Source organism: Rhea pennata, chromosome 17 (genome assembly GCF_028389875.1).
Source record: "Rhea pennata isolate bPtePen1 chromosome 17, bPtePen1.pri, whole genome shotgun sequence".
NCBI classification, from domain to species: Eukaryota; Metazoa; Chordata; class Aves; order Rheiformes; family Rheidae; genus Rhea; species Rhea pennata.
The window spans coordinates 13,068,006-13,088,122 of NC_084679.1; the positions used below are offsets into that span (position 1 = coordinate 13,068,006).

General features: G+C 40.8%; 1 protein-coding gene across 3 annotated transcripts in view; it reads left to right on the plus strand.

Moving 5' to 3' along the window:
* Positions 1 to 20,117, plus strand: part of TAOK3 (TAO kinase 3) — a 95,019-nt gene that overhangs the window by 19,496 nt on the left and 55,406 nt on the right. For all 3 annotated transcript variants that reach the window (XM_062590505.1, XM_062590507.1, XM_062590506.1), the window contains exon 2: positions 19,777 to 19,877. The gene's annotated coding sequence lies outside the window, so the exon portion shown is untranslated. The remainder of the gene's footprint in view (positions 1 to 19,776; positions 19,878 to 20,117) is intronic.

Consider the following 20,117-nt stretch of genomic DNA (forward strand, 5'->3'; position numbering starts at 1 on the left):
TTCCAGGGCTAAGCAAAGGTTGACATGCTGAGAGGAAAACTTAAGACTCGGGAAGCAGCTGAACCGCAGGCAGCCGCCCTGTTAGGATGCCAGGGTCTATGGCGATGCCTTACCCAGCTCCTTTGGGTAGCAGAAGTTGAAGACTCCAGAGGTGCTGTCATCTCCTTCCTGTGAAATAGCCCCTAAATTTGGTCCCTTGGTTGTCCCAGACGTGTGGTATTTGCCTTCCTGCTCTGTCTTATGCAGGTTCGAACACGGGGCTTATAAGGTTAGGGAGGTTGCTCATCCTTGTGTTAGTAACCAATATAAAAGTGAACAGAAGTGTACTGATGGGACTTTCTCAGTGGCTGGTATTTCCTTAGAAGCAAGGTTATTAGGAGATCAGCTCTTATGTTTAGAAACACTGAATGAGCAGTGTACACCTTCTCTTGTTGGGTACACAGTGAAATGTCCAAGGAAGGCTAGAGTAACATTGTTACTGGGTTTTTTTCATGGGAGAAGCGTATGTCTCTCTCAAGTGCTTGTCCTTCAACCTATTACACAGACTAACGGCTTGTCTAGATTGCAGAAATAGGCTTTTCTGTAGTTACAGAAGAGCGAGCATCAGCTGTTTGCTTTGGCAGAAAGCTGCAGTGTTACATTTGCAGCTGACTTTGCAAAGCTAGACCTAATCGGCGGTTCCAAACCCATCGCCGCTACCGTGAGCGGAGCGGGGAAGGGTGTTGTGCCCCTGCCGCGCAGTGGAAAAGGGGAAGCCTGGGACTGAACCTTGCTGCTGCATTGCACTTCCTTAGCAGAACAAGATCGGGAAAAGGCAGTTCCTCTGTTTGACTTCATGCTTTTGAGAGAGATTTTAAACCCAGTGTAGGTTTGCTGTGTAAGCTCTTCATGCTCTCTCCCATTCTCTGTGCAAGTTTGTTTCTGAACAAAGAAAAATGTAGTTGTGCTTATTTAATGGCTTCTATACGCATAATTTCAAGTGGTCAAAGTTTGTGTTTGCTCTGTTTTTCACTGTACTTGCTGTGGCTATTTCACTGGAGTTTCTTTTTTCCCAAGTTGCAGCACACTGAAAAGTTGTCTAGGTTAGGAACGATCAGCTCTGTTTATATACAAATAGTAGATGGTGTTTATCTCCCGTAGTCAACACTCCTGGTAGAAAAAGCAGAACTTTTTGGTAATATGAACATACACTCACAAAACTGGTTATTTGCTCTAACAGACCATGTATAGTCCTTCCCCTAAAGGACTGCTATCCTTGCAGGTAACAGCTTTAAAATTTTAAGATGCGTGTGTAAAATTCGTAGTTGCTCTAGTAATCCAGATGTCACCCAGTTGCAGATGAGCGACTAGGTGCTCCTGTCCTCCAGTGACCGTGGTACAGTTGATTTTTATCTGTGAATTCTCTGCACTCCTTTGAGTTTTGGGGCTGACATACCGTACAGTGAAATATTGAACTGTCACGAGTTTATTAGTTGATGTTAGAATTATTCATGCTTTTAATGAGTGGTAATGTGACCCTAACTGTAGGAAAGCTTCGTGACCGTTCATATAGATCTCAGAAAACTGTCCCTAAAATTAACGAGAACAAAATGAAGGGACTTCCAAGCTAGGTTACTATTGAGAAACTGCTGCATGATAAAAACATTCATCGCTTAGACACTGTAGTGTTTAGAAACGATGGAATTATCTTTTGTTAGTCTTTCAGTCAATTTTTATTTTCTTGCCAAATACATACATTTGTTTGACAAAAATACAACCTTTTTGCCTAAGGTACTAGATTAAACTCTTCTCACAGTTTTGCCACTGATATCCCCTCTTCCTTGTCATGCCTTGGACTCTGCATCCACAAAATAGGACTGTTAACGTGTGTAGGAGGCACTGAGAGCTGCAGTAGTGCTAGAGACTTTCAAAAACTGATTAATTCCCTGATTTATTCATAAAGCAGGCAGCACAACTCTTGAAAATTTGATCAGATGCCAGTTCCTTCAGTAGCCACTCAATTCAGAAACCTTTTTATAGCTTTGCTAACATCTCTGAAGACTGTTGGGCTTAATTAATGTTTAAGGCTCTTGAACAGAACATGTCATAAAAGGGGAAACTTTTCTAAGCTAGCGTAGGGAGGCAGGCGGGAGCTTTGCTTCAGGGAATAGGAAGGAAAAGGACATACCAGCATTTGAGTTGAGTAAGTTGGTGCCTGTTTGCTTGCTTTAAGTGTCCTGTTCTTTGTGTTTTTTGAGATTGCTATATTTGGAGTTATGAATTAACAGGGATTTTGAATTAACAGGCATCCATATGGAGTCCTTCCCATGGACTTTGATTTTTAACTGTTTAAGTTCTAGTACGAAAAATAGAGTGGCCTTGTTAAATTTTTGCACCCTTCACCAATAAATAGAAATCCACCTTTTAATTTATTTATAATGCAAGTCCAACCCAGGATGGTAAAGTTGTCATGAAAATACTTCCAGTCAGGTAAAATATTTCCCTTTCTCCCACTTGCAAATGCAGAATTTTAGATCTCTTGTATCAAACATATCAAAAAACCCTCCACAAAATCCTTTCCTGCTCTCCTTCCTAACACATGCTTTCTCCACCAAGAATTATTAATGGATCATTGATTATTAATGGTAAAATATTATGTGGAAAAGAAACTGTAATAGTGAAATAAGAATGGTTGCAGAGGTGTTTGTAAAATTTACTTGGACAAAAAAATTAGACTGTTTCTGAAGAATTTTGTGGTTGCCTTAGAAGATCCAAATATCACAAATAAGATTCATTTCTTAGAGGAAATTATACTGAGTATCCATACCCAAACAGATGAAGATCTGGCTTTGTGGGCTGTTGTTATCTAATACGAACAGAGAATAGAATGAAATGTGGTCGAACAGCAGTTTTATCCAGCAGTCACGGTAGGAAAAGTACTTTTGTCATACTTAATAGAAAGCAGAACTTAAATCAGTCAGTCTGTTCAAGTCCAACAGCATTGCTTGCAGGGGGAAATATTCTTGGCAAAGAAGTTAGGAGTGATGAAACCTTTACTGTAGCAGTTGGGCTTAGTTATCTTAGATTAAAAAAAAAACCTCATTATTTAATCTCCATTTAGGCTTTTTTTTCCACTTGGTTAAAAAGGCAACAGGTAGGACATCAAGGTCATATGGATGAACTTTAGATGCTTTGTTCAGCAGAAAGACTATTATTTTCTGTTGGAAGAGTTTGTCTTAATTGCATGAGATTTAAGTTCAGTTTATGACACTGAAGTTACACTGTAGTATTCAAAGATGGTTTTGATTTTTGCCTCTGGCAAGGTTTACAGAAAAATTTATTGGAGGATTTTTTTTTTAATAGAAAATGAGAAGCTTTTATCAAAATCGAGCTCTGTAAAATTAAGGATACCCCACCATAACTGGTTGTCTTGGTCTCCCTCTTTTTTCTCTAAAGAAAACCTTGTTACAGCACAGAATATAAATAAGCAAACGTCCAATGAAAGACTTGCTCACACGGAAAGGTTAACTTGTAGCAATTCTACCTGAATGTCTGTCCAAACAAATCTTTTAAGTGGTTAAGTGGTGCTTAAACATTTGTCTTCAGAAATTACTAGGTTTTAGTTACTCAAACTGCAGTGTTTTAATTCAGAAGAATGGTGCAGCTGTATCTGCGTATTTTGTATACGTGAAGTTTTGCAGTATCTCTGCTCTTGCTCAAGGAAGCCGGTGAGAAACTTGGCCTGTTGCAGCGAAGACCCGTCCGTGCTGCGTGCAGCTGATCCAGCGCGGCCCTGCTCATCAGTGATGCAGTGCAGCTTCTTTCTGCATTTTGCTCCAAATTGGGCATCATTTGTAGGAAAATTGTTTAGACTGAATTATGAAATCACTGTGCGAGCACTGGGACACAAATGGATTCTTATTGCTTTAGCTTTGGCCGTCATCAGATGTACCCGTTTGCCAGTGGGGACCAGTAAATAGGGACCGCTACTGACTGAGCTGCTGCCCTGTGTGCCTGCTATGATAGCGGTGGAATTTGGGATCACGTTATGCTTTTAGGTGGTGGTTTCATCAGTGTATTATCCATGGTAACCAACTTCAAATAATAATGCTAGTTCCCAGAACCTCCTTGGAGTAAGCTTGACAGCTCTGAGGAGTCTTAGAAAGCATGGCTGGAATTTGTGTGTTAGATGAAAACAGAGCTACAAAAGGAAAAAGTGATCTTTCCCTTTCCTTGAGTATGTGAAAGTTGTTGCCCCGGAAGTGTATGACAGAAATAATGAAGGAAAAGACTCTTGAGCCGTTTCCTATCTCCATCTATTATTCACTCTAAACATTGCTGGAGTACACTGAAGTGACTATACAAAGCAGAGCTGTAATATTTCACACAAATAACATTAACAGGAGCAGTAAAGGTGCCTTAAAACAGCTGTTTTCATTACTAGTCAGGTAATCAATGAGTTCGGATTCAGATGGTACATGCAAACGCCGTCTTTTTGATGTGAAGAACCTCTATGCTATGAAGTAAAGAACTTACTATGCTGTTAAACCAAGACAATATAAACAGTAAACATGCTGGATTACGGTGGGATTCTGACTGTTTCTTGCCAAGAAAAGCGAATGCCCGAAATAACTGTGGGACAGCAGTTAGGGTGTGCAGGTGCTGGCAGCAGAGGGACCCGGGGTCTCCTAATCTTGTGTCCGACTGTGAACGGTGCTGAACTCCATGTTCTCTGAGGCAGGATTGTTAGCCCATTGAGTGGGCAGAATAAAAACAGCCCATCTGTAAAGCAAATGGGTTTTGCTTTTCCTCTAATGCTAGTCCCAGGTTGTCTTACGACCTGACATAGAAATGCTCTCTTTTTCCTGCTGTAATTTTCTGACCTTTTAGTTCTGCAGAGCCTTGGATTCGGTGTTACAAATATTTGAGAAGGTTGTGTTTCTATATTGTGTGTGAATCTATATTTTTATGTCCATCTACCTGAATTAGTTGTATTTTAAAGCTGAAACCTGTTATTTCTTGGTCTCATTTGTTCCCCCTAGCTCCTCTCTGAGTGGAAGAGGAAGGAGGGCCTTGTCTTAGGTTCTTTTGGCTATTTTGCTTAGTGCATCATTGCTCCTTCTATCTGTCTCCTATGTAAACTAGCTTCATTTTCAGTTTGGCTTCATTCTCAGTTTATCTTCGTGTAAATGTTCTCCCCTGCATCTAACACTTGTTTGTTTTCTACTTTATTTCCAGTAGGAATATAGATGGGGGTGCAGTATTTGGATAACAGTGAATCTCTGATCCCGCGTTGCTCTGATGGTACTAGTACTTTAGGCTTAGCTTTCTGTTTAGCCCTTCTGGCTGTCTCTGCACACCGAGCAATGTTTCTGTGGAGCTGTCTGACCCTCAGGTCTTTTTCCTGTGTGGTTACAGTCGATTTAGACTTTGGCAGGGTATGAGCAGCTGAAAATATTGCTCCCAGTACATGTTTCCCCCAATCTTGTAACAAGTGCGTTTTGTCTGCCGTTATTCTGCTTCCGACTTGTTGTAGTTACACCTCTGACTTGAGCTTCTCTTGCTGGTGCCCCACCGTCCCTGAGCGCAGATGTGGAGGTGCTACCTTCTGCGCTCCCATCCCTTTTCTGGGTTTGTGCAGGTGTGTAATAACTAATATGCTTTAGGCATTTTCTGCAGAAATTGGGCCAGTACTTAATAATTTTCTGCCCTCCTCATGTAACATCTTTCTCCTGTGGGGCGTGTGAGTCTTTAGATCACGTGAGTCTTTAGTCTTTAGAGCTCACCTAGAGCTCTGACATGCTCTAGGTGACCCTGCTGAGCAGGGAGGTTGGACTAGATGATCTCCACAGGTCCCTTCCAACCTTACTGATTGATTCTATGATTCTGTGAATCTAGATGTTCCCATCAGCTAGTCCTGTGGCCAGAGAATTTAACGTAAGCTTTGTTAATAATTTCTTACCTGTATCCCTTGTGGCTTTTACAGCCTTAGTTTGTCATTACTGGAAATGACAACAGGCACGAATGTCTTCCATATTTTTGCTAAAAGCTTCTCAGTTGTCTGGAAGCACTGCTTTGCTTGACTTCTCTGTTACGTTCATAGTTCGTGGCATAGCACATTGCACTGGCAACGTGTCTTGTAAAATGCTCTGCATAGCATCTACTTCCCTGCTTCTCTAAGGGGACCCACCGGGTCCTGGGAGGCTGGTCCTACTTTCTTTGTCTGTAGGAAGATTAGTCCCATATGGAGGAATTTAACCTTATTTCTTTTTTGTTTTCTGGAGGACACTGAGTATGTTTTGTTAACGAACAGATTTTTCTCCCTTGTGGTTTAGTGTTCTGCAATGTTAAGTCTTAGCGCTTTAAAACTCCGCTGGGAATATGCATGTGCCTAGGACACAGTAGCGAAATTAGTTGCTGTAGTAATTTCAAGTGGAAAATTAAATTTAAGCATAGATTATTTAAAATGAGAGCCAGTGTCACAGTTACAACTGTATATTGATTCTTTGACTCACAAAATTAAAAAAAAAAAAAAAAAAAAAAAATGAAGGCTATGTGCCTGGCAGTTTGCATATACTATTTCAGGCGATTTCTTAAGTGACTGCATTTGCTGATCTCTCTTTAATTAGAACTGAAATTATGATTATCTAGCTCCTGGCTGACCTCCAGAGCGTTATCTGTTCAAAAGCTGAGTTAATTTTTTAACACTAGATTCTAGTGTTCAGTGAGGCATTTCTTCTGTATTAATTTAGAACTTTCTTTTGGTTAAAGCAGCTAAAGGCCAAAAATCTGCATTAAAGCAAAGGGCCTGTTTTGACCTGATAAATCCCAGGAAAATAAGGCTTAATACTGAAATCACAGACCTTGACTGATCCATTATCCAGTTAGTGAAAGAGTCTCCAAGTGCTGAATATTCTTATTTAACATGAATGAAGGCATAGTAGATTAAGATGTAATTTCAGTCTTAATTCTGACTTTTTTTTAACCTTTTAAAGCAAAGCAGTTGTTTCAATTCATCAATCTTTTATGGTTTTATCACTTCTTATGTTCAGTCAGTCACTGTGGGTTTTCTTTTTCTTCCTCAACAGTCTGCTCCGTGAGCTGGAGAATGCAAGGTGTCTCTGACTTAAATACTGGCTTTGAGAGTTAGTCTGTGCCTGCTGTCTTACACAGTAGCGTATTGGCAGCAAAGCAATTATTTTCTTAGTTTACTAGTCAAAGTACATTGAATTAGCATGAGGTGGAAATGCTAACTAGTCATAGGAAAGCGTAGTTGTCTCCTGAAGGTGCAGCTGGAAGACTACTGGTTGCCTGCAGAGCATTTAGTACCACGCAAGAACCTACCTATAGAGAGAAAATAAACGTGTATACGCTTCAGGAGGAGATACTCCATTTGTGATAATTTGATAAATGGTGGCCTGAAGTTATCACTTTTCTTGGAAGTTGTAACAGAGCCAGGGCGGCTGAATCTGCAGCAGGGGATGCTCTTGACGGCTTCATCCAAGAGGTGTGTGGTGGCAGCGCTGGCCCGGGCAGTGCCCAGCTCTGGCCCTTCATTCCTGTCTCCCCACTAACAGCACTGAGTGGTTTGCATGGATGGATGTGGGATGGGGCTGGGGGAACAAACCTGTCAGAAAATCAAGCATTTTTGTGTTGTTGGTCTGGACCAGCCTCTCGATGCAGATAGCGTGGAGCGGTACGAACGACTGTGCTGGCGTGATGGAAAGTGAGGGAGGATATTGCTGAAAGCAGTTTGTGAAATGCTAATAAAAGCCTCCTCTCTTGGGCTCCTCGATGATTTCTGTGCCTTGCTAAACAGAGGTGTACATAGGTCGTAGACACGGAGGGATATATATATTGCAGTTAAGTTGTATCCAGACTGGGCAAAGCTGCTTAAATAACTGCAGAGCTGTACTCTAGAATCCCAAATGTCACCATGGGGAGTGCAAGTACAGGCAATCTCCTTGGGCTATGCCAAAACTTCACCTCAAAACATTGGCATTGTAACCAAGGGCAGTGATGCTTGCCTGCTTGGCAGAAGGTCTAAAATAATTTTGGGAACATGTGCACGTGTGCATGCATGTGAGACTTGTGCTAACGTAGCAAGAGGCAGCAGGTGGGGGTGAACGTGGTGTGAGCACACTCATTGCATAATGAAATTGCTTGCAGTGGAAACAGCCTTCTCTGATGTCTTAAAGTCCCGAAAAAGAAGAGCTGAAGGGAGCGAAGGCAGCCTTCAGCGCCTGCCTCAATGTCTCTGTCCCCTTCTCCGTTCATCCAGTCACTATTACATTTTATTCCTCTCCCTTCTTTGACTACTGTGTGCAACGCTTGGGTTTTTTGAAGGTGTTGTAAGACTTTCTAGGTGAATCATGCTGCTTACAGAGAGTTTACTTAATGTTTTCTCTCTTGAGCTACTGTGTACCAGACCATTAGGCACATCTCTTTCCTTTACTGATGTGCTGATGATTGTTTTTTAATGAGATTTTTTTGATCGTTGTATGTGACGTGGAAAGCCTGTCCTGAACTGCTTCAGCTGGAGAGAGGAATCCATCCTGCTCTCAGAATAAACAGCAGTAATAAAACAACTTTCTTTGCCTTCTGCATATCCCAAAGTGAAATTACCTTTATACCTTTTAGAGATCAACAAGCTCTGAGTGTCCACAATCTTCATTTTCCATAGTAAATGTAGTAATATTAATTTGGGGTGAGGTCAAGACAGCACTATTTCAAAACTACATGCCTTACTAGCTTGTATTCTAATTGGTGCAGGAAAAGGCATTGAACTAGAATAAATTGCCTTGCTAGTTTTTTTCAGAGGAGCTGTTGGGAGAGGGGCTGGATGAAATGATATCCTTTTCAAGCTTTTCTCTCTCTCTCTCTCTCTCTTTTTTTTAATTTTAACTAGCTAAATTTGTGCATACGCATTTCCAAGTAGAATATATTTTTTTCTCTGTTGAATTGCATTCAGAAAAGAATGCTGGAAATGCCAGGAGCGAAGTAAATTTGAAATTGTGACCTTGACACTGTATACGTTCCTCCTAGGGTGCGACTGCTTGTTGTGGCAGAGATCTGTAAAGCGTAATTGAGCTCTGGGATAACTGCTGCATTTGTGCTTTTCCCTAAGTGAACTTGCTGAGAGGATGGTGGAAGCTTCTGTGTGCCTATCTGTTCCTAAAATAGAAAAAGCAATGCGAAATCCCTGGAGATCCTCGAACAGTCATGGAACACAGTTGCCAAACAAAACCGAAGCAGCGGCGTGGAGGAGACCGGGCCGGTGCTGCAGCAGGGTGCTGCACCCTGTGAGCCCGGGCAGAGAGGGTGGCCTTGGGGCAGGAAGCAGAGCGAGATGCCTGCTAAAATAGTTTCTTTTTCAGTTCATGTGTAGCAACACTCATTCCTGCACTGCTTAGCAGTGGGGTCCGAACCCAACAGGATACGAGCAAGCCAAGAGGCTTTGCCCAGTCCCAGGAGCTTAGTGTAGCGTTGGGCTGGGCCAACCCTTTCGGAGAGTATTTGAGGATGTGTTTGAGATGGAGGAATTAACTCTGCAGCACTGACCCGGCTGTAGGGCTGCGTAGTGATGACTACCTCCGCTCGCGCTTGTAGGCTTGAGGAGCTGCAGTAATGAATACTCTGGAAAGGTTGCGAACGCATATTAATTTGGTACACATATCTGCTTTTATTCAGCTCTTCGGCCAGAAAAATAGCTTCTGATATCTATGGCAATGGCATGTGGTAGATGGATCAGTAAAAAATGCAGCTGGTGATCATTCAGAGTGGTGGTGCTGGGAGGGTGTTTTGTTTTTAAGCAACATGCTGCTTTAGAAACTGTGTATGTGGAGAGCTAGTCTTGGTTACTGTGTTCTTTGAGTGACATTGAACATGTTGCGCTGTTTCTCATTTTATTAGTTTCTGTATTATGTAGTGTGGACACACTCGTTTTCAGTAGCTCGGAGGGACAAAGTACATTACAGCTGTAGAGGGCTCCAGGTAACACCTCTGAGCTGACAGCGGTGAATGTTTGTTTTCTTAAGCCTATAGCTCTGTATTTTGGCACAGTAGTGCTGTTGTAGGGGCCACGTACTCAGTATTCGTTAAACTTCTGTGTCTGAATATAGAACTGCAAACTGGCCATTTCTCAGGTTTGCATTTTTTTTCCCCGACAAATACTATACCACTGCCTCCATCAGTCCTGTCTCTTGAATGGTATACAGTATTTCTGACTCCAGAAATGATTATTTGAGCAGAGATGGATTTACTTGAGGATTAGAGGAGTGCATAGCCCTCTATGAGCCCCCTTCAATGAAGTCTCTATCCTGAGAAGAAACAGCAGGAATAACCGTCCTCCTTAGCGTGGTCCTCCTTAGCGTGGTCCGCCGAGGACCAGAGCATGGCAGGGCCTGGGATTTATCCTTAGGCACCTGGTAACTGTTGGTTTTGCTGAGGCTCTTTGTGAAATTAAATACCTACAGTTTTAAAGCAGGTTTTGTTGGTGTACTTTGTAGAGCTGGATGTTCTTGTGCAGAGAGACTGTTTGTGGATGACTTTCTGTGTTATGACAGATGAAAATCTATTTGGATACTTTTATGGGTCCATGATAACTGTTAGGTGTAAATAATTACTATAATTATCATAAGGATGTTAAAAAGATCCTGAAGAAGAGTCCTCTTAAAAGCACATGTGATGGCCAAAATAATAAACCATCAGTTCTTTGCATGTGACAAACAGCAGCACGCTCTCTTTTTTATTTCCAGATTTCCAGCCATCAAGTGCTCTTTTCTTAGCCTATGTAGTGGGTAATATTCCCTTCCTGCTTACAGTCATTAGAAAATGGTGATGTTTTGCAAGTTAGGCATCCATATTTTGCTTCTATGTGCATCTTTTATTAGTAGCTATAAAAATGCATATACTAGAAAAGAATAAACTTAGGAAGCCAGTGGGTGAGTCATGTAATATTAATCTCTGACTCTGTGTTGGCTGGTACGTGCTAGATTAAACCTAGCCTCTTCTAGTAACATGTTTCCCCTGTGTAACCGACTTTGGTACATTTTTCCAAATGAACATTTTTGTGTTTAATTCCGCTTGTGGAGCGAACTTTGGAACACCTGAACGAAGCAGGGGTAGTCACTTGTAACGATGCGAGTGCAGAAACATTTCTTTTTGTATGTGTTAATGCTTGCAGCGGTGCCTGTAAATAGGTCAGGAAGAGAGCTGGATGTGGGAGAGCCGCTGAGCACGGACCGAGCTAAAGTGATAAACCGAAGTAGTGGAAAAGGCTGTTTCCTAAGGCGTTATCTCTGGCCGGCACCGAGAGAGGCTGGCGGGCAGGCAGGAAGGAGATCTGTAAGAGGAGAAGTGTGTGGCAGGGAGGGATTCACGGGGCTAAGAAGAGGCGTGCGGATGCGGTGGGGAGCGTAGCCCAGCCGTCCTGGGGCTTCCTCCGCCGCTTCCTAGGCGAGCAGCGCCTTCCCAAAGCTCCCCGCTGCGGAGGACGGCCAGCGTGCGCTGCACTCTGCAGCACCCTCCCCGGTTAGAAAGCAACACGGGGCGGGGGGCTAATAGGAAGCTCATAATATAAATCCATGGAGGTTCCTGGGACCACGAAGAACATCCTTCACAGTTGCCTTCCCTAACCTCTGTCTCCTCAAATTGAACGGGGGAAAAAAAAAAATCCCTGTTTGGGTTTGTGGGTTGTTTTGCATATTCTGAGGGAGCCTATGAGACTCTGGCACTGCGGACAAGAGAGTCCCTTTTCTTCAGCCCGTGTGAGCCCAGTCCGCATCTGTCTTCCTTCTTTACATTAAAGACCTACCAAATGATTACTTTTTGGCTAGTTTACAGTGGCATAGCTTCTAAAAATCAATATCTGAGATGTATTTTCTTGAGGGGGAAATTTTTTTTTTTAAGAAAGATTATCTTCCCCTAAGCCAGCTAATGTTAAGATAAAGGATGCCTTCGCTAGCGCGTGGTTACAGTAGGTGATCTTGTTCACTGTCTTGCATTTGTACAAAGAAAACACTTTGTCTCCAAATCATATCACAGCCTTTTCATATGTAAATATATGTATGTTTCCCCCGACTTAAAAAAAAAAAAAAAAAAAAAAAAAATCCTGGGTAGCAAAACACAACTATTCAACAGCATCACTGCACACTAACCTGTTATTTAAACCTAACCATTCTCTTCAGTTTGTGACTTGCTTCTGTGGGACAAACCATAATGTCCTGCCATCTAATCTAGCAATGTGAAACTGAATTTTACAACCTCTTGAGCTTGTTAGTGTTCCAAGTCCCATGAAGTTATTTCCTATATTTCAGAAAAAAAAATGATCTTGAAATGCAGGTGGAGATTTGTTTGCAGCCTCATTAGGCATCTGTTATTTAATTGATCTTGGGGCATGTTGAGCCACCACAGTTACTTCTGTGTCGGTTGGCTCAGTTGTACTGGTGGCGGTCGCAGCACAAGGTCTATCCTGCCGGCTCTCATGGTGCAGAGCATCGTTCTGGATGCTTCACAGCAGCTTCGGGCTTGCAGCAGTGGGTGGCAGAAGAGATTTATCCAGTTAATATTTTTTTTTGTTGTTTGATTATGTGTCAGTCAAAATACAAACTCTTTAAAAATATCTAAAAATAGCATTGAAATGCGAAATGCATAAAGCTCTTTGGAAGCCGTTGCATTAATATGTAGGAAACTCTTGAGTGTAAAGGCATCTCTTCAGACTTTCATAAACAAATTAGATGACTTATTTGTGCCTGTGAGTAGTGCACAGCCGAATAATCATGAATTTATAATTGTGTAGAGTTCACTGTGTTTTAAATGATGTTATAAAGAGCTATGGAAGTATGATAATAAAGCTGCTTTTACCATTTAAATCTTTTTTTCCCCCTCAATTTCGTGATTCATATGTGAGGTTTAGAGATGCTTTGATGAGAAGATGAATCTTACATGAATCAGATTTTAAATCCCAGTGTTTGAAAGCCCAAACAGCATCATTCAGAGAAATGCAAGTTTCATGTATCTATCCTCCCTTGCAAATGTACTCTTGAATTATTTCAAGGGTGCCATGATGAAGCACTAATGAAATCTTGTTTAGAGCAAGAAGCCTATTTCTTTACTTTTTTTTTTTTTAACTACATGAAGTTTATGTCATTACTGAAAATTTAAAGCTTGTCAGATAAGCCTGCAAAAGCACAATAATGCACACTAGATTTTATAATGGTTAAAAAATGCTTTTGATCCCAAAAATGTTATACCCGATAGTTATCCTTAAGCAATATAAGGACATACCTATTTTCATTTTATTGTTTTAAAATTAACAAGAAGACTATTAGAAAGCATCACTTAGTGTCCCTTGCTGTCACACTGTGCTTTTTGCATTATACATTTATTGCGAGAAATGGAGGGGGATTTGCAGGAGTTTTTTGGTTTGTTTGTTTAACAAGCCTGGAGTTTTCGTTTGGATTTAGTCTTTTTTTTTTTCTTTAGTACGATAAGTTTTTTTGAAAAGGTTTTTCAAATAATGTTCTTCATGATCTTGGGTGACTAGTTATACATGTTTAGCAAAGCAGAGAGACAATTAAGCGCTTGGCTGTTGCCTACAAGAGACAAGTACCTTGGTACTAAAAGACTTGATGCATTGCTCTGTCATATCTTTAATTTCAGTTCACTCTTAAAATGCTACCCCTGCAGACTAGATTTGGAAAGTACCTGGGTTTTGTTAACTTCTGACAATTTTCCTGATTAAGCTAATTGCCTGAGTTTTTAACCCATCCATAGTTTCCTCTCAATTTTGTCATTAAAACATTATGGCTTTTTTGTTTTGTTTTGTTTTTTAACAGCTGCAGAATTTTCACGGTAACACTATAAAACCTCTGTGCCAGGCAAGTCAAAACATACATCTTTTATAATTTGTTGAATTCTGAGCTGTGTGATATTAAGGAAGGGTTGCCTGGTGTTAATTGCTTTTGCTGTTGCAGATGTTCCTAGGTTCCTTGAAGAGAGAAAATTTAAAAAAAATTTTTTTTGCTTTGTGATGGAGAATAGCAAAGGTATGCCACCTCTTACAGTAGTTTGGAGGCTACTTTGGGGGACATGTCTAAAAAGAAGCACATGAATTTTGAGCTTCAATGCTGGCTGACGTGACGTTTCCTTCTCCTTGTGCTGTTTGCTTCCCCTGAGCGTAGCAGATGACATGTCGAAGCAGAATCATTTACAGGGTGGAAGCAAAATACTAGTTGTGGGAAGCTCTAAGCTAGATAGTGCTGTTTTGTTATGCATCAGGAAAGTTATTCGGGCATGTGGGATCCCTTATTATAGGTAATGCTTTAGAATCTACCTAGATGGTAGAATTTTTTAGGTACAGTGTTTACCAGAGACCTTTGAACTGTAACGAAATCTTTGTACTTCCTCCTTTTTGTAGGAGCCCTGTAGAAAAACTGCTTAAAAGATTTGAAATGATGGAACTTGATTTGGGAGTTTGAATTTTGCCAGCTGTTGATATACAACAAATACATACCAATTTTTGCTCTCAATTAAGAGATTCAACTTGTTAACTACAAATATGCCTGTATGCGTGTTGTCTCCTGCAAAAAATACATAGCTGCCAGCGAGAGAAGTGTAAAGAAAAAAGGCTGCTCTTGGCTCCTAGTTCTTTTGAGTGCTGATAAATTACAGTATGAGAAAAATAATTCCTGCAGGCTATTGAGTTTTTTGTGGTGGTCAATTTAAGACTTGGTAATTTCCCGTAATCCTCCTCCTCCTCTTCTTCTTCCTATGACTGTAATCATGCCAGAGGGGTCTGCTGAAGATCCTTGCTGCAGCAGGTCCTCCTGCTTTGAGCCTGTGCAGAGAGCATTAGGCACCGTGGAGACAAAGTGCCTGCTTCTGCCGAGTGATACCCTGTTGATCCTAGAGCATGATCCAGAGGTAGGAGAACTAGTGAGGGAAAGCATGCTTAACCAACTGCAAAAACTCTGGACAAGATGGTTTTGTATGGCCCTACTAGTCATATGTAGCAATAAAGGGGAAAAAATATTGCTCAGTTTGTAACCAATGTGCAAAGGATGCAGCGTGCCTGCCTTGACCTCAGGGGGGCTCTGGTCTGGGACAGTGTTTGTCAGCTGCTTGGGAATTTATCTGAAAGCTAATTTGCTTAATGTTGTCTTCCAGATTTCTGGAGATTTCCTGGAGAGTAGAATGAAGAAGCAGGACTGTGTGTGTCTGTCATTCTCAGAAAAAAGAAGTTTGATGTAAAGTTACTCCTCCTTTGCGTGGCTGCTGCTGTGCCGCCCTGTTTCCTGGAGTTTGTTTTTCCGTTTGGTGTGGAAAACTTTATCTTGTTTTGGGAAGTACTGTGGTGTAGTTAGGAACGAAAATTAAGTTTAAATATTACTGTACGTATTTGAGTGGGGCCTGAGTGTTGTGAGACACCATTCAAAATGTGGGTTTTGCAAACTGTCAACTTGTGCTTACGTGGACGTGGAATTATTTGAGTGTCATCACTGAGATCCTTGCGGGGCAGGAAACTCCACTGCATATACTGAATGTGCTGATGAGCTTAAGCAACTGGCCAGGCTGCAGGTTGTTTAGTGAGCTTTACAAAGAAAGAAGTAAATATCTTAACTGTTTTGATTAAGAGATGTCTTTGTAGAGCAAGGTGACAGCTATGGAATTTCTTGTGGGCACAAGGAAGATATCTTCGTGTACATGGATGTAGTTTTAGATATATGGAATATTTAGAAATATGGATAATTTGGGTCTACTTAAAAGCACTTCCAATTTATGTTTTGATGTTTCATTTGTGTTCAAGTCAAGGACTTGAATTGTGCACATCTTTAAACTGAAAAAACATGTTCGCTATGGTAACAAGACAGGCTATAGCATTATTCAGGTAGTCTGCAGGATGCGCCCCTGGCTCACAGAGAGCAGCACGCTGCTATCTGCTTTCTGCCCTGATTGTTGTGATAGTTTCTACCAGTCATTTCTCCTGTGCGTGCTATAATGAGGCCTCCTGTCATCTTCCACCAGCTACTGAAAGCAGCTGATAATTGTGCTATTTAGTATAGATGAGGAGTAGAGAATGCTAAAACCTTTATGGTAGAAGACCAGAACTACAGTAACTTCACCTAATAGTGCGAAGGTCGCTTTGGGTTGTATTCCTGAGTTTTTGTGTTCGAAGGGTAGGAGAGAAAGGGAGTAGTCCAGCAAATTGCTCTAAGCTGAACTCTTTTTATTGGTTTTAGAATATTATCTTGCACTTGTACTTCTCAAACCATCCTTCCAGCATGTAAATCTTGTTTTGGGCCCTCGTGTGCTGGGCAGGCTGCAGGATTCCTGTATGTCGGGTTGACTGTGGTGTATAGTTCCATTTCCCCCAAAGAGCAAAGTTTTAAAGTAAGTAGTGATTTTGCTTTCCTGTCTGTAACATTACTGTAGAACAGAGGCATTGCCCTGAAAACACGTCCAGTGTAATCATGGTTTCCCAATTGTAGCAAACTGAAGAGTCTTTGAAATAGGTAGGTCTTTTTGAACTATGTTCCAAGTCGTAGTTGTCTAGTTTACTACTAGCTTTGACTCCTGTGAAAAATCAGTGGTTTCTTATCTTCGCTGGAACTCTGCTGTATGGTGTCAAAGACTTCCTCTGTTCAGGACTTCTCTGCTCAAGAAAGTAGACTGGCATATGCAGACTTTTTTTATTCTGATATGAGAGCTTTGTCCACACAAGGATATATCTGGAATAGCTACAGACCTTTAAAATTCAGTCTTCACTCCAGAGCAGTTTTCTAATATAAAATAACAACAGTAAAATTTAGTTTATAAATCTCTTGTTGCTACATCAAGTCTTATGTGAGTCATTTTCCCGTTACTCACCAGGAAATTCTGGAAGAGATACGGTTTCTATTAAATATTTTCCCTAGGTGTTACACTAAGCTATATTTAATGAACATTAGGACTAGGAAATCAGGACTAGAAAATCACTTAGAATTGTCTTCTCCCTGGGAGCCGTTGCAAAGAAAATGCAAAGCTCCTGAAGATGCTCACAATACATGCATTTGGGAGCACTGGTTTACTCAAGCAGAGGTTTCGTGTAAGTGTATATATTTTTTTAAATCTTGAGGAATCACGGTGTGGCTATGTGTAAAAGGATGCAGAAAAAAACAGTTGCTTTTAAGTTATCCTGCGTTACTAGATAGTTTAAGGAAGATTGTTCCTGGATGTTACTTAAATTTTTAGAAAACCCAGCATCTTGATAATGCTGCCCTTCTTTTATGCCAGTTTAACTGAGGTTGCTCAGGTTTGGGGCCCTAATGATGCTCTAAAGTTTCCACAGCAACTGAACATTGTGAACATTTGTGTGCTTGACTTTCTCTAGCTTTCAGTAAACTGGTGTTTTAATGCTGGATATCTGAATCTAGTAGAAGCAGCAGCCAAGGGGCAAACCCTATGGGGTGGGATACTGTTTTCCTGATGGCTTTCTTTTATTCCCCACTGAAGAATCCAGTGCAGGTGCTACCAGCATAGCAGGCATAATATATTTTGCCTTTTCCTTTAGGGAATTATCTTTTAAATGCTATTCTTAGTATTGTTTCTGCTGCTGAACTTACTCTTGAGTTGGTCCAGTCTTTCTAGTCCCTTACAGTATTTTCAGAAATGTAGCACAAGCAGTTTGCCTTCTAAGGTTGATGTATTTCCTAGTACCTGTTGATTGACAGCTTTGATTTTTAGGTGCACAGTTTGAGGCCTCTCCAAAGGGCCTCATCTAAACAAAATGCAGGTTGTACAAACTTCAAATACCTTTAGTTGCTTGTCACTTCTATAAGTTATGGCCAGTGTAGTTAATGCTATCATCATTTGAGGTATCTTGAACATGCACAATCTCAAATACTGTTTTGTGTGTGCTTTTTGGATGATGTATGTGCTGCTTAGAGTAGGTTGTTTTTTTTCCATGTTTAGTAGTTTGATAACTGAAACAGCTCTCTCAAACTGACCCTACCTTGAAGTTGAATTACTTCTTCTGGTGGCATTAAACTACCATAATCCTCTGAATGACCAAGCCAGCCATCATTTAAACCATCTTCATTTCAGTCTTTCCTGGTATAAAAGAGAGATTTTAATATTAAGAATTTGTGACTTTGCCAGTTTACTACAAAAGTCCTACGGAGTGGTTTGCATCGTTTCTGTTTTGTGCTGTCCCGTGCCTGAACCGGTATCTGTGGTCGTGTGGAAGGTTCTCAGTGCTTGTGCCACAAAGCACTGCGGTACTCTAGCATGATATGGAACAATAACTTGATAATGTTAAGCAAGTGAGACTGAAGTTACTTGTGATATATTTTACCTCCCAAGGTTTTCTGATAGTCATTACTGGAAAATAGTAACCCTACTGAGGAGATTTGTATGTTGTACGTCCTTACACTTATATCTGGAGAACAACATTGTTACCTAGACTTATCTTCAAATATTGGCACTTACTTTCCCATCTTAAATGCCAGTTTATCCTTGAATGTTAGGGTGTGCACAGATTTTGGTTATGGCAGAGAAGTTCATTTGACTAGAGGTGAATAAATGATTTTTCTCTCCCCATTCTGTGTTTATTGTTCTAAAGCCAGATAGACTTTTCACCTGGCTGAAGGATGCCAGACCTGAAATACTACATTCTTTGCCCATGTCTGGAGGCATGTAGTAAATATAGCACCTTTGGGTGAGGTCAATCAGCTGAGAGTGAATAATCGTGTAATTCGTCTGGGTTTTTATCATTAGTTTATTCCTGAGATTCTTTGTTTTGTTTTCAACTAAAACATTGCTGATTTCAGCTGAAACATTACAGATCCCTTTTTTTGGAGGTTCTCAAGTAACTTTTTAACAGCTCAATTTTATTGCTGATTTTTGAAGACTGTAGACAAAAAATATCTTTTGAGGGTAATGTTAGTAACCAACAAGAAGATTTCTGTTCATAGTTTTTTTTTGTTGTTGTTGTTTGTTTGTTTGTTTGTTTGTTTTCCTAAAAAATGAGAAGGCAGGTTAGCTTGTTTCATCATTAATTCTGGAGTACACTTCAAAGGTTTTGGCAATGCAGCTTTTGCAGTATGCTATACTTGTGAAGCATTTCTCCTGTGGACATGGCTCTTTTGGTAACCTTTTGCATGATGGCAAGTTAATTTTGAGCTGTAAATATGTTTCTCTGTATTAGAAGATGGATATTTAGAGGGTGGTGTTATGCTGGAGGGCACGGATGACTGCAGCCAACTACATCCTTAACTGTGAGCAATCTAGGCTTGATTTCAGCTGATAGGTCTAGCTGGATATCCTCCTCCTTTTTTAAATTGTTCCTTCTCTCCTCGGTGGAATCCAACAATATTTGACTTATCCATGTCTAGGACTTTCTTTGCAGTCTTTGAAGTCATCAGGCACAACATACTGAGTTAAATAATAGATTTGGCTTTGCAGGCTTTGTCCTTGTAGGCAGTCTGAAAGTGTGGTCTGCCTGCGAGACCAAACTTCCATAGGTAGCACTCACCCACCCATGTGAGCCTGAGAGCCTGCATAGAAGCCAAAGAAGTTAAGAGTTTAACCTCTTTTCCTGGTTTCCTGTCTTATGTATCACATGCCTGAGGGTTATAGAACACAGGAAGTGAGTGTCTTCACCTAAGGAGAGATTATCAGCCTTTATAGTCCATATTCCTTTTAACTGCACTTTCAAGTGATCCCTTGATAGTCAGTATACTTTTAAAAAATGTAGTATTTTCATGTACAGGTATTAGAAACATATTTTTAAATGCTGGCACTTGTTTTCCTTTGCAGAATAACGGCGTGCATAGAAGTTGGGGAGACAACAGAGCCCGCAACAATGCTGCTGAAAGGAGTCTGAGCCACAGAGCATGCTTTGTGCCACAGTTACCCAGGTAGGCTTCAGCAGAGTGGGCTACGCTCCTCTAACGGACTAGGATTTGTTGTGTGTGTTGCTCTGTTACTTGTAATTTTGAGCCAAGGAGCCTGTCTCTGTCTCAGACCAAAGTTATGCTCTACTTTCATCGCTGTTCTATCTGGACGGCACTAACAGCCTGAAACCTGCTGAAGTCTTTAATGTGCATTCTAGTTTTAATTTTATCTGATTATTATATTTCAGTCAGTCCTTTTTCAAA